We start from the raw sequence: 12,624 nt of genomic DNA on the forward strand, positions 1-12,624 counted from the left end.
CTGGTTGAACAAGGCAGGAGGAGGAAGAGAAAGAGGAATGAAAAATGGTGGAAGGAGTGAATTTACTCAAAGTGCTCTATGTGCAGGTATGGAAATATCACAATAACCCCCCCTCCCTCATATTACAAATGTATGCCAATTCAAAACTAAAAGTAATTGAGCTTTCTTTTCTGTATGAGGGATTGGATCTAGGGCTTTGCACATGCTAAGCACATGTTCCATGTGTTCTATCATTGAACTATTTAGTTCTGCCTATTTCTTCTTTGTTCTTATCTCGTACACATCCTGGGCTTGTCCTTTACCTTTAGGAGTACTAAATGGCCTGTGGTTTTTGAGTGTACTCTCTGGTTGATGCCTTTGTTTAAGCACTGAGTCTACCTGCAAGAATTCCTTCTACCTCTTCCTGCCAACTATCTTCTCATCTTTCAAGATTCAGCTCAGTCTTTAAGTTTTGAGACATCTTGATCCATCCATTCTTATCCACCAGACTGTGAAATGAAGTCAGGAGACTACATACGGTTCATCTTGTAGCCTCTCTCAGTGCTTGTCAGCCAGACTGAAGTCACTTGGGAAACATTTGTGACCAAGCTGACTTCCTTGTACATCAATGACATTTAGAGCAGTCATTATATTTGAGTCCAAATGCTTGACTTCCTTCCAAGAAAGTGAGGTCCAGGAAGACAGTCTGAATTTTAGCTATGCTCAAGGTTCAGCACTTTGAACACAAGAAGTTGTTTATGAGTATTTGTTGGATCAATGATCAGAGAAGGAACATTTCAAATTGAATTGCCCTTTTCATGACTCCCAACAAAAACACTGGCCAAGCCATTCAAAGGGAAGTTTGGTCATGTTTGTTAATCTATTTAGGGTACAAAAGAAATACATAGCTAGAAATTATATAAAGATGGGTGAGTAAAGTAATCCAGGCCTCTCAGGGTAAAAATTTTCAAAGATACATTATTTAGGCTGGCCTTGAACTTGTTCATCCTTCTGCCTTAGCATCCTGGATGCTGGGATTATGGATGTGCACTACAAATCTTGACTAAGCATCAATTTCTCTCAGCCAGGTTCAGTAATATGTAACAAGATTATATTGTTACCATACTTAAGGTTAGCCTATTTAAAGCGTTACTGTGTAGAGAAAGTAGGATAAGCAATTAAAATGTTTCAAAAATCCAGCAACTGGAATCAACAGTACTCCCGGATTTGACTCTAGAGGAGATTGAGAGTCAATCACACAGAAAAGGAGAGGCAGGATGTGAGTGGCAGAAAAGGAACAGAGGAGGTGATGTAAGAGTAAGTAGAAAAAGGTTGTAATTAAGAGAGAAAGGAAGTAGTTTGACATTGGAAAGTGTCTGGCATGGAAGATGAGCCTCTGGCAAGAAAGGGACAGGTGACTAATCCATTACAAGAGATTCCGCCTACCATTGTCTGGGTTTTGAAAATAAGTTGATGAGGTTTGGATTTAATAAACATTAAAATTCTAAGAACACTTAAAATTGTCCAGGGAGGCTATAGAGCAAATATCATGTGAGTAAATTTCTAAGGCTCAACCAGACAGCCGTTATGGATGGTTTGAAACTAACACATCCATCCTGCTACTACAGAGAGAACTTAATGACCCCTGAGATCTTATTCCAAACTTGTAAAAGGCAGAGGGAGGTTCATTCTGATGTTTCATCATACACTTCCTATGATTAATTCAGATATATTTGATGTTTTCTCTAAACCAAAGGAGATGGAGAGATTAAATTGTTGGTCTTTTTTTTTTTTTTTGGGTCCGGTCGTGGGGCCTGAACTCTGGGCCTGGGTGCTGTCCCTCAGCTCTTCATCTCAAGGCTAGCACTCTACCACTTGAGCCACAGCACCACCTCTGGATTTTTTCTTTTTGCTTATGTGGTGCTGAGGAATCGAACCCAGGGCCTCAGGCATGCAAGGCAAACGCTTTACCACTGAGCCACCTTCCCAGCCCTAAATTGTTGGTCTTTTCATGAAACTTGCTACCCATTTTCATATCTCTCTCTCTCTTATCTGAGATTGGGACTTGAACTCAGAACTCAAACTTGGTACCTGTTGCTTTTGTTCATTGGCTGGCGCTCTAACAACTGAGCCATGCCTCCAACTCCAAGGGTTGGCTCCTTTTTTCCGTTTACCTATCTCTAAATAGTAAAATTCTACTTGATAAGTTTATTTGGACCCTAATTTGAATGGGGCTGGGTTAAAGTTGAACCTGACACACAAGCATGGTAGCTTCTTGTTCTGACAGTATAGAAATAAAGCCAGGAATGATTATAAGGTAACCAAGAATTTAACAGAGACAGTAGAGACCATTCAGGAGAATGAGCAGTGGGATCTGGAAACCAGATGTCTACCTCATGATTCCTGGGCTGTTGCTTTATGTTTGTCCCTACCCCCTTTCTTTCTCTCCATTTAGGCAACTTATCAGATTGTGGTTGGTGTGTTTGAATCAGGCAAGACTCCCCTTTCCTCCCTCAAACCTGCTTAGTAAACCCCTTCATCATAGATTAAAATTTAAATGTTAAACATTGTATAGTATATAGCATGGCAAAGCTTCCCTGAGAACTGAAACATGGCTGAGACAGAGAATGGAAATGAGGTTCTAGCACCCATAAAAAGATGGTTCACATGTCTGCGTCCCCACCAGATTGGGAACCTGACTGCAGGAGCTTGGGCTTGAGTATTTCTACCCTTTAGCCCAGGGGCTGACACATAAAGGAAGTGCAGTAAGTTTTCTGATAAAGTCAATTAATCAAGAGACAATTCTTTTTCGAGTAGGGAGTCCTGTCTTGGGATGTGATGAAATATTTTCCATTTCAGGGAGAGTTTTATAAAGTTTAGCTTCATTCCAACAATTACTGAGAAATGTATAAGACAAGTCACTCAACCTGTCAGTCTCAATTTTCTTTTTCTTTTTCTGCTCAAGACTAGCATTCTTACCACTTTTTTTTTTTGCCAGTCCTAGAGCTTGAACTCAGGGCCTAGGCTCTATCTTTGAGTGCTCAAGGCTAGAGCTTTACCACTTGAGCAATAACTCCATTTTCAGCTTTTTTTGTTTATGTGGTATGGAGAAATTGAAGTCAGGGCTTCATGTATGAAGGCAAGCAGTCTACCACTTAGCTACATTCCCAACCCAAAGTTCACACCATTTTCTTTTCTTTTTTTTTTGGGTCCGGTCATGGGGCCTGAACTCGGCCTGGGCGCTGTCCCTCAGCTCTTCAGCTCAAGGCTCTACCACTTGAGCCACAGCGCCACTTCCGGCTTTTTTCTTTTTGCTTATGTGGTGCTGAGGAATCGAACCCAGGGCCTTGAGCATGCAAGGCAAGTGCTCTACCACTGAGCCACCTTCCCAGCCCAGTTCACACCATTTTCAACTTCACTTTACAGATGAGAAAACTGAGGGCTGGGTTAGTTGTCTATACCATCAGTGGTATAGACAAAGTGAAAAGCTAAGTGGCAAATAAATTCTTTTTGACCCAGATATTACACACACACACACACACACACACACACACACACACACACACACACACACCAACAAAGAACTAATAAATACCTAAATATTGGCTATATTCATTTCTAGGCTTGATGTTACAAATTGCCACAAATTGGATTGCTTAAAGTAGTACATATATGCTTGTGCTGAAGACATGGCTTAAGTAGTAGAGTCCCTGCCTTGTAAATGCAAGGCTCTGAGTTCAGTTCCCAGTACTACCAAAATACTACCACCACCACCACGCCCAGACATTTAGTCTATCACAGTTTTGGAGAGGTTGTACTGATTTCTTGTGGTGTTTCTTGGCTGTAGCGCATCATTCCAGCTTCTATATCTATCTTCATTTGTGGCTCTTCCCTATGAATCTGTGTCTTTCAATGGGTTTCTTAGGACACCAATTGTTTGTTCTTTTGTCAGTCTTGGGGCTTGAACTCAGTGCCTGCACACTATCCCTGAGCTCTTTTTGCTCAAGGCTAGTGCTCTACCACTTGAGCCACAGCACCACTTCTAGCTAGTTGGTGGCTAATCAGAGATAACAGTCCTTCAGACTTTCCTGCCAGGCTGGCTTGGAACCGCCTGAGTAGCTAAGATTACTATTGTCATGCCCACCACCAGAGCCACTTGTATTTTGAGTCTTTTCTGGTATGACTTTGTCTTAACTTGATTCCATCTGAAAAGATGTAATTTTTTTTTTTTACTATTTTTTAAAAACTATTTCCAAGTAAGGTCACATTCCAAGGATTTGGAGGACAGGGATTCTTGAGGGACCCTGTTCAAACCTGTATTATCTACCCTCTTACCCCTTAAGTTCATATATGTCTCCTGGGAAAAAATATATCTCATGCCAGCATCTTCCAGTGTCCTCACTTATTCCAGCACCAACTCTAAATCTCACATCTCATTTAAGCATCAACTAAAAAAAAAAATCTATTTTTTTTTTGGTCATGGGGGCTGAACTCTGGGCCTGGGCACTGTCCCTCAGCTCTTCAGCTCAAGGCTAGCACTCTACCACTTGAGCCATATACCAGCTTTTTTCTGCTTATGTGGTGCTGAGGAATCAAACTCAGGGCCTCATGCATGCGAGGCAAGCACTCTACCACTGAGCCAACTTCCCAGCACTAGTTGAGATTTTTTTTTTTTGGGTCCGGTCGTGGGGCCTGAACTCTGGGCCTGGGCGCTGTCCCTCAGCTCTTCAGCTCAATGCTAGCACTCTACCACTTGAGCCACAGCGCCACTTCTGGCTTTTTTTTTTCTTATGTGGTGCTGAGGAATTGAACCAGGGCCTCGAGCATGCAAGGCAAGTGCTCTACCACTGAGCCACCTTCCCAGCCCTAGTTGAGATATTTTGTATAAAGCAATAGTTGTCTTAATTTGTGGACCTGTGAAACTAGAAAGCCAGTTATCTACTTTCAAAATATAATACCAGGTCTGGCATAAGACAGGCCTTTCCACTCTGAGAGAGAAAATGAAAAATGAAAGGGATCACTGGTTTCAAGCAAGTTTGAAACTTAGCAAGACAAATTCCATTAGGTTTTAAGGCCTGAGAAGAATTTTTTGCGGCTTGATTAGCTTCTGTGCCTGAAGAGACCTCTTTGGTCTCAGCCTCTGGGCTTGCCTTTCTGGCCTCTGTGTTTGTGGCTCTGCTTGCAGACTCATTCTTCCTTCTTATTGAATTATACCACATATGTGTTGCTGAGTAATTATATCAGTTCATTTCTTTGTCTATAAAATCCTTGGGGTTTCACAACCTTTCTTCATTGTATTCTGTCTCTGTTCCCTTTTGCCTAAGTGTCAGTGTTTCTGATTGTTCAGCATTCTCAAAGACTTCTTTAACTTCTGTGTATGTCAAGGGAATTCACATTGTTACAAAAGAGAGTTTTCCACAGATCCTTCCTGAATAACTCCATCTCTATTTGTGGCTTTTGCTGAGATGGTTGATTAGCTCCATAGGTCAAACATGTAATCTTTTCAGCAAAGTTCTCCCAGCTACACACTTGGCTATGATTCTCTATGTTTCTATAGTGAGAAAGCTAGGCATGTCAGACTTTGTACATGGTAGCACATGCCTGTGTGTATGTGCATGTATGTGTATTGTGTATACATATATGGATATATAACATATAACTATATGCCACATAATACATGCCACATTGTCCACCTAACTATTAAGAACTTTCTCTAAAGTAGTTGTCATTTAATGGGCATTCACATGAAGTACAAATATCCTCATATTCTTTTCTTTTGTACCAGTACTGGAACCTGAACTTAGGTCCTGAGTGCTGTCCCTTAACTTTTTCACTCAAGGCTGGCATTCTACCACTTGAGCCGCAACTTTACTTCTGGCTTTTTGGTGGCTAATTGGAAATAATAGTCTCACAGAATTTCCTGCCTGGGCTTACTTGGAACTAAAGTTCTCAGATCTCAGCCTACTGAGTAGGATTACAGGGACAAGCCACTGGCACCCGACTAACACCCATATATACTCCATGTTCATTCTAAGAATCCCACCCATTTACCTTTTCTCTAGATTTCCAAGTTCATTTCTTCCAAGTCATTATTTAATTCACTACTATCTTTATATTAGGCAAATGCATGACTCTGGCTCTTCTTTCTAGGCAAAGAAATGAAGTATGTTGCTTAAAATATGTACTTGGGGGATTTTCTATTCATTAATAGCCATCCCCGAAGGGGGATGTGTTGCTGTGACCATTCACTCTCAGGTGATGCCACCACACTGTGCAGATAGATTCACCAGAAAACAAGGCCTGGGGCTGGAAATGTGGTTTAGTGGTAGAGTGTTTGCCTCACATGCATTAAATCCTGGGTTTGATTCCTCAGTACCACATAAATAGAAAAAAGCTGGAAGTGATGCTGTGGCTCAAGTAACAGAGCACTAGCCTTGAGCACAGAGAGGCTCAGGGACTAAGCCTAAGCCCTGAGTTCAAGCACCAGGACTGGAAAGAAAACAAAAGGAAACAAGGCCTGGATTTTTCCTCCCTCACTTAGCTGGTTATAGGCTATGGGAAAGAGTTGAAGGACAGGTGTTAATGCAGCAAGCATAGGTCTTATGCCCTTGCTTGTCTGTAAAACCCTGAGTCACTTGTTTGTATATCTTCAAGACCAGCTGAAGGCCATTCTTGTATATGTCGTAGGTGCATATCAGTATCTCTTACTTCTAGTTGATGGAATGTTGCTGCAACTCTCTTACTTCCCACTAGGTTGTAAGCACCTGGAGAATATGGGCAGCATTACTACCTAACATAGTATCTTACTAGAGTAGGTGCTCAAAACAAATATAGATTATTTATAGATGAACAAGTATGAGGAACAAACTGGATTTAATTGAACTTGCTGAACAACTTAGATTTTCATAAAGGTTACAAAAAGTGCACAGAGAGTTCCCATATACTCCTCACCCAGTTTCTTTTATTATTAATATCTTACATTAGCATGGTACAGTTGTCAAAATTACTGACATTGCTACATTGTTGTAAATGTCAGATTTTGAGTTTCAGCATTTTCTCATGTTCTGTTCCAGGATCCAAACCAATGTACTGCTTTCAGTTTTGTTCTATTTTGTATTTGCTACAATTCATTTAAGTTGTCATGTCTTCTCAGTGTCCCTTGTCTGGGAAGTTTCTCAGTCTTTGTTTTCATAACTTTGAAGCACTTGTGGAGTACTGACAAGGAAGTCTATAGAATGCATCCCAAATCTCAGTTTGTTCTAGTTTTTTCTTTTTTCTTTTTCATGATTTGACTGGGCTAAAGAGTTTTGGAGAAGCCGGGCGCTGGTGGCTCACGCCTGTAATCTTAGCTACTCAGGAGGCTGAGATCTGAGGATCGCGGTTCAAAGCCAGCCCGGGCAGGAGAGACCGTGAGGCTCCTATCTCCAATAAACCACCAGAAAACCGGAAGTGGCGCTATAGCTCAAGTGGTAGAGTGCTCGCCTTGAGCTGAAGAGCGGAGGGACAGTGCCCAGGCCCAGAGTTCAAGCCCCACGACCGACAAAAAAAAAAAAAGAAAAAAGAAAAAGAGTTTTGGAGAGAGGACTGGGAAGGTGGCTCAGTGGTAGAGTGCTTGCCTTACATGCATGAGACCCTGGGTTCAATTCCTCAGTACCACATACACAAAAAATGCCAGAAGTGGCACTGTGGCTCAAGTGGTAGAGTGCTAGCCTTGAGTTGAAGAGCTGAGGGACAGCGCCCAGGCCCTGAGTTCAGGCCCCACAACCGGACATCCCCCCCCCCCCACACACACAAAAAGAGTTTTGGAGAGAATATCACAGAGAGGAGGCACCCTTCTCATCATATGCCATCAGTGACAAACAAAACCATGGGATGCCACTAATGATGTTCATTTTCATCACTTGGTTAAGGAAGTGTTCGCCAGGTTTCTCCACTGTATAAAAACTTTTGTGTGTGTGGGGGGGGGTCATGAACTCTGGGCCTGGGCACTGTCTCTCAGCTCTTCAGCTCAAGGCTAGCACTCTACCACTTGAGCCATAGCATCACTTCTGGCTTTTTCTGCTTATGTGGTACTGAGGAATCGAACCCAGGACCTCATGCAGGCAAGGCAAGCACTCTACCACTGAGCTACCTAAAAACTAAAAACTCTTGATTAACAAGACTTGACAAACTTCCAAGTTGCTGAACTCATGGAGTTACTGAAATATTGACATCCAGAAAGGGCATAGAAAGTCTACTTCCTGACCCCTTATCTCTTGCCCTATCCATCTGGCTGCTCTACTTTGTAATTTCCTTTATCAAGAACCAATCAAGGACTGGGAATTGTGGCTTAGTGGTAGAGTGCTTGCCTAGTATGCATGAAGCCCTGGGCTCGATTCCTCAGTACCACATAAAGAGAAGCCAAAAGTGGCACTGTGGCTCAAGTGATAGAGTGCTAGCCTTGAGCAAAAAAGCTCAGGGACAGCACCCAGGTCCTGAGTTCAAACCCCAGAACCAGTCAACATAAGTAAAGTGTTTTCCTGAGTTCTAGAAGAGGTGGGGGGTGTGTGTGAAAGGATGGAAAGTGAAGGGGCCCAGTTAGAGGAATTAGCACTGGACAGAAGTAATGTTTTTCCTTGAAACAAGAGAGAAGGATAAAGGAGTGGATGCAGACACTGGTAGCGCTACAGGTTTAGTGGTTGGAGGTCAAGAGTTCTATTTGATGTGATACAGCTAAGACACCTGTGAATGAAAGGAAGTAGACGGTTTTAGATGAAAAACAAGATTCAAAGTTGTGTTTAGATAATAGGAAAAATAGTTGTTTGACAGACAATGGTTTAACCAGAAGATGTGGCAGATTCAGATAATTTAAAAAACTTTGGATTATGAAAAATATAAAACACATACAAAATAAACAGAATCATATAATAAACTTGATGTGCCCATCAGCTGTATAAGTATAGACTGCATCACATTCTATACTTTTTTTTGAGTCTTAGAGCTTGAACTCAGGGCCTGCACACTGTCCCTGAGCTTCTTTTTTTTTTTTTGGTCTGGTTGTGGGGCCTGAACTCTGGGCCTGGGCGCTGTCCCTCAGCTCTTCAGCTCAAGGCTAGCACTCTACCACTTGAGCCACAGTGCCACTTCCGGATTTTTTCTTTTTGCTTATGTGGTGCTGAGGAATCGAACCCAGGGCTTCATGCATGAGAGGTAAGCACTCTACCACCGAGCCACCTTCCCAGCCCATCCTGAGCTTCTTTTGCTCAAGGTTAGCACTCTACCACTTGAGCCACAGTGCCACTTCCACCTTTTTCTGTTTATGTAGTACTGAGGAATGAAACCCAGGGCTTCATGCATGAGAGGAAGCATTCTACCACTAAGCCACATTCCTAGCTTTTATGTCTCTATACTTTTATGTCTCTACCCACTCACCTCAATTGTTATTTTTTGCAATAATTTTAAATTAAATTTATATATATTGAAATGCAGAAAGGTTAATTATAGAATTTAATCATACAATTATACAAATGAATAGTTTTTATATCCTACACACCCTATCAGGATACTAAAAGCTCTGTTTTGTCCCTTTTCCATCAACCCCTTCCTCTAACTCCCAAGGAGGATTCTTCTGATTATTTTCTCTCTAGGGTAAGTTTACCTGTTCATGAGCTTCATATACACTGATTATATAGTATATGCTCTTTTTGTTCATAGATTCTTTAGGTTAGCAATTGTTTTTGAGACTTTTCCATGTTGGTGCTATATGAATGGTTTGTTACTTTTTCTCAGTTATGATTCAGTAAGAACATGCTACAGTTTATCTGTTCAGCTACTGAAGCATGTCTAGCTTGTTTAATAGGCTGTTGTGAATAAAGCTGCCATAAATACACTTGTACAAATCTTGTGGATGTGTCTTAATTTCTTCTGGCTAAATACTTAGCAGTGCAATTACAGACCAAGGGGCAGGCTTATGTTTGGCTAAATTTATAAGACATTGCCAAACCAAGGTGGTTGTTTCATTTTATTTTTCCACCAAAACTATATGGAAGTTCAGTTGGTCCCTTATCACTTCTGATATTTGATGACACTTTTTTTTTTTATAAATCAGTTAGTCAATCTAGTTAATGTTGAGTGGTAACTCATAATGACTTAAATTTGTTTCTAGTCAGGTGCTAGTCGGTCACATCTGTAATCCTAGGTATTCAGGAGGCTGAGATCTGACAATTGCAGTTTGAAGCCAGCCCAGGCAGGAAATTCTATGAGACTCTTCTTAAATAACCACACACACACACACACACACACACACACACACACACACACACACACACACACACACACACACACACACACACACACACACACACACACACACACACACACGGAAGTGAATCTGTGGCTCAAGTCTTGAGCAAAAAAGCCAAGAGATGGTTCCTAGGCCCTGAGTTCAAGCTCCAGTACCAGTATGAATGCAATTTTTTTTTTTTGGTCAGTTGTGGGGATTGAACTCTGGGTTTGGGCACTATCCCTGCACTCTTTAGCTCAAGGCAAGCACTCTACCTCTTGAGCCACAGCACTACTTCTGATTTTCTAGTGGTTTATTGGAGATCAGAGTCTCATGGACTTTTCTGCCTAGGTTGGCTTTGAACCGTGATCCTCAGATCTCAGCCTCCTGAATACCTAGGATTACAGGTGTGAGCCACTGGAGCACAGCAAAAAATGGTTATTTTTATAAGTAGTGTGGTTGAGCTTTTTTTTTTTTTCCTTCATGTGGTATCAGTCTTTCATATATCTTTGTTTGTGAAGTGTCTGTTTAATAATTAATATTAACTCAGGACAATTTGAAGAGAATTGACACTGTAGTGTGAAGTCTTACAAACCATGCACGGATAAATCTCCACTTATTTAGGTCTTCTTTAATATCTCTTAATCTTATCTTCAATATCTCTTCTTTAATATCTCTTAAAATGCTTGTAATTTTTCAGTGTCCAGATTTTGCATATGTTTTGTGAAATTTATGCCTAAGTATTTTATGTTTTTTTGATGCTTTTGAAAATTGAACTAATTTAAATCTGATTTTCTAATTGGCTATTTCTATCCCATACAGGCTGTTGGTCAGATATTCTGAGGAAGTGTAGGATACACGTTATGGGGTCATTCCAGGGTCCTGTAGCTCATCTGATTTCCAGAAAAATGACATGGAGATTGGACACTTCTAGCTACTAGGGTATTTCTCTGATAGAATTATTGAAATTGGATACTAGAATAGTGCTGATTTTGGATGAATTAAATTATTTATATAGACATAGGTCTTGTACAATTTTTTCCCCCCAGTACCTTACACTAGCCAGCAGCAACCATCACCAATCATGTGTTTGTCTTCCTTAAAGAGGAGATAATCCTAGGAGTTCTGTTCTCCTTTTGTGAGAACATTCATTCTGGTGAGAACAGCTATTCTCTGTGTCCTGGAATCTGAAAGAAGGGTAGTTCATTATTATCTCTCTGATTCCACCAAAGACTCTGAAATGGGTCATCAAGAGAAAACAATTTATTCTGTGATCATACTGCATCCTTGGCCAAAAATGTACCCCTTATTTCTACTTAAGTACTCATGTTAGCATGGCTAAAATACATACAGTTCAGGAAAATGGATCCCTTATCCCTACAGCATGTTGCATGAGAACTACTAATCTATTGATTAGGCCCAACTTGGTCCCCTCCCCCCGTCCAGGTCAGTCATGGGGCTTCAATTCAGGGCTTAGGTGCTGTCCTGAGCTTTTTTGCTCAAGACTAGCACTTTACCACTTTGAACTGCAGCACTACTTCCAGTTTTCTGGTGGTTAATTGGAAGTAAGAGTCTCACCGACTTTCCTGCCCAGTCTGGCTTTGAATTGTGCTCTTTAGATCTCAGCCACTGGCGCCTGGCTCCAAATGAGTTTTATTCTGACTATCCATCACATTGGACTTTGCAGTGTTTTCAAGACTAAGAAGTTGAGTTAGGAGCCATTATGAAAAACTAATGTGAATGTCCTGTTTACTCATGGCTTCTATATAATTTATTCATACTTTTCGGCCAGCAAATTATTCCTATGTTATTTTAGTATTTCTAATTAACCAAAGTGAACCTCATTGAAGATGGTAGGACCTCTCAGCTGACAGATGTCTCTATACTAAAATCAGCACCACGTTGGCAGCAAAAAGACACTATGCCTCTTCTTCTGAATAAAAGACTCCCTGATGAGTAATGTTTTAGATTTACTTACTCTTAGCTTTTGTTTTGGGGAGGAAAGAGTGATTTTTTTCTAGGACTGAATATGTGGTCAGTCAACACATTTCTTATGTTGATTCTCATAGAACTTGTGGTATAAAAAGTGATCATATTTGATGTGGCTGAAGTGTAGCTCAATGGTAGAGTGTGTCTTTTGCTTGGTGTGAAGTTTAGGCTCAATCTCCAGTTCTTGCTACTCCTTAAAAAATACATCTACAGGGGCTGAGAAGGTGGCTCAGTGGTAGAGCGCTTGCCTTGCATGCCTGAAGCCCTGGGTTCGATTCCTCAGCACCACATAAGCAAAAAGAAAAAAGCCGGAAGTGGCACTGTGGCTCAAGTGGTAGAGTGCTAGCCTTGAGCTGAAGAGCTGAGGGACAGTGCCCAGGCCCAGAGTTCAGGCC

This window comes from Dipodomys merriami, unplaced genomic scaffold (assembly GCF_024711535.1).
Source record: "Dipodomys merriami isolate MVZ:Mamm:240054 unplaced genomic scaffold, mDipMer1.0.p SCAF_34, whole genome shotgun sequence".
In the NCBI taxonomy this organism is placed as follows: domain Eukaryota; kingdom Metazoa; phylum Chordata; class Mammalia; order Rodentia; family Heteromyidae; genus Dipodomys; species Dipodomys merriami.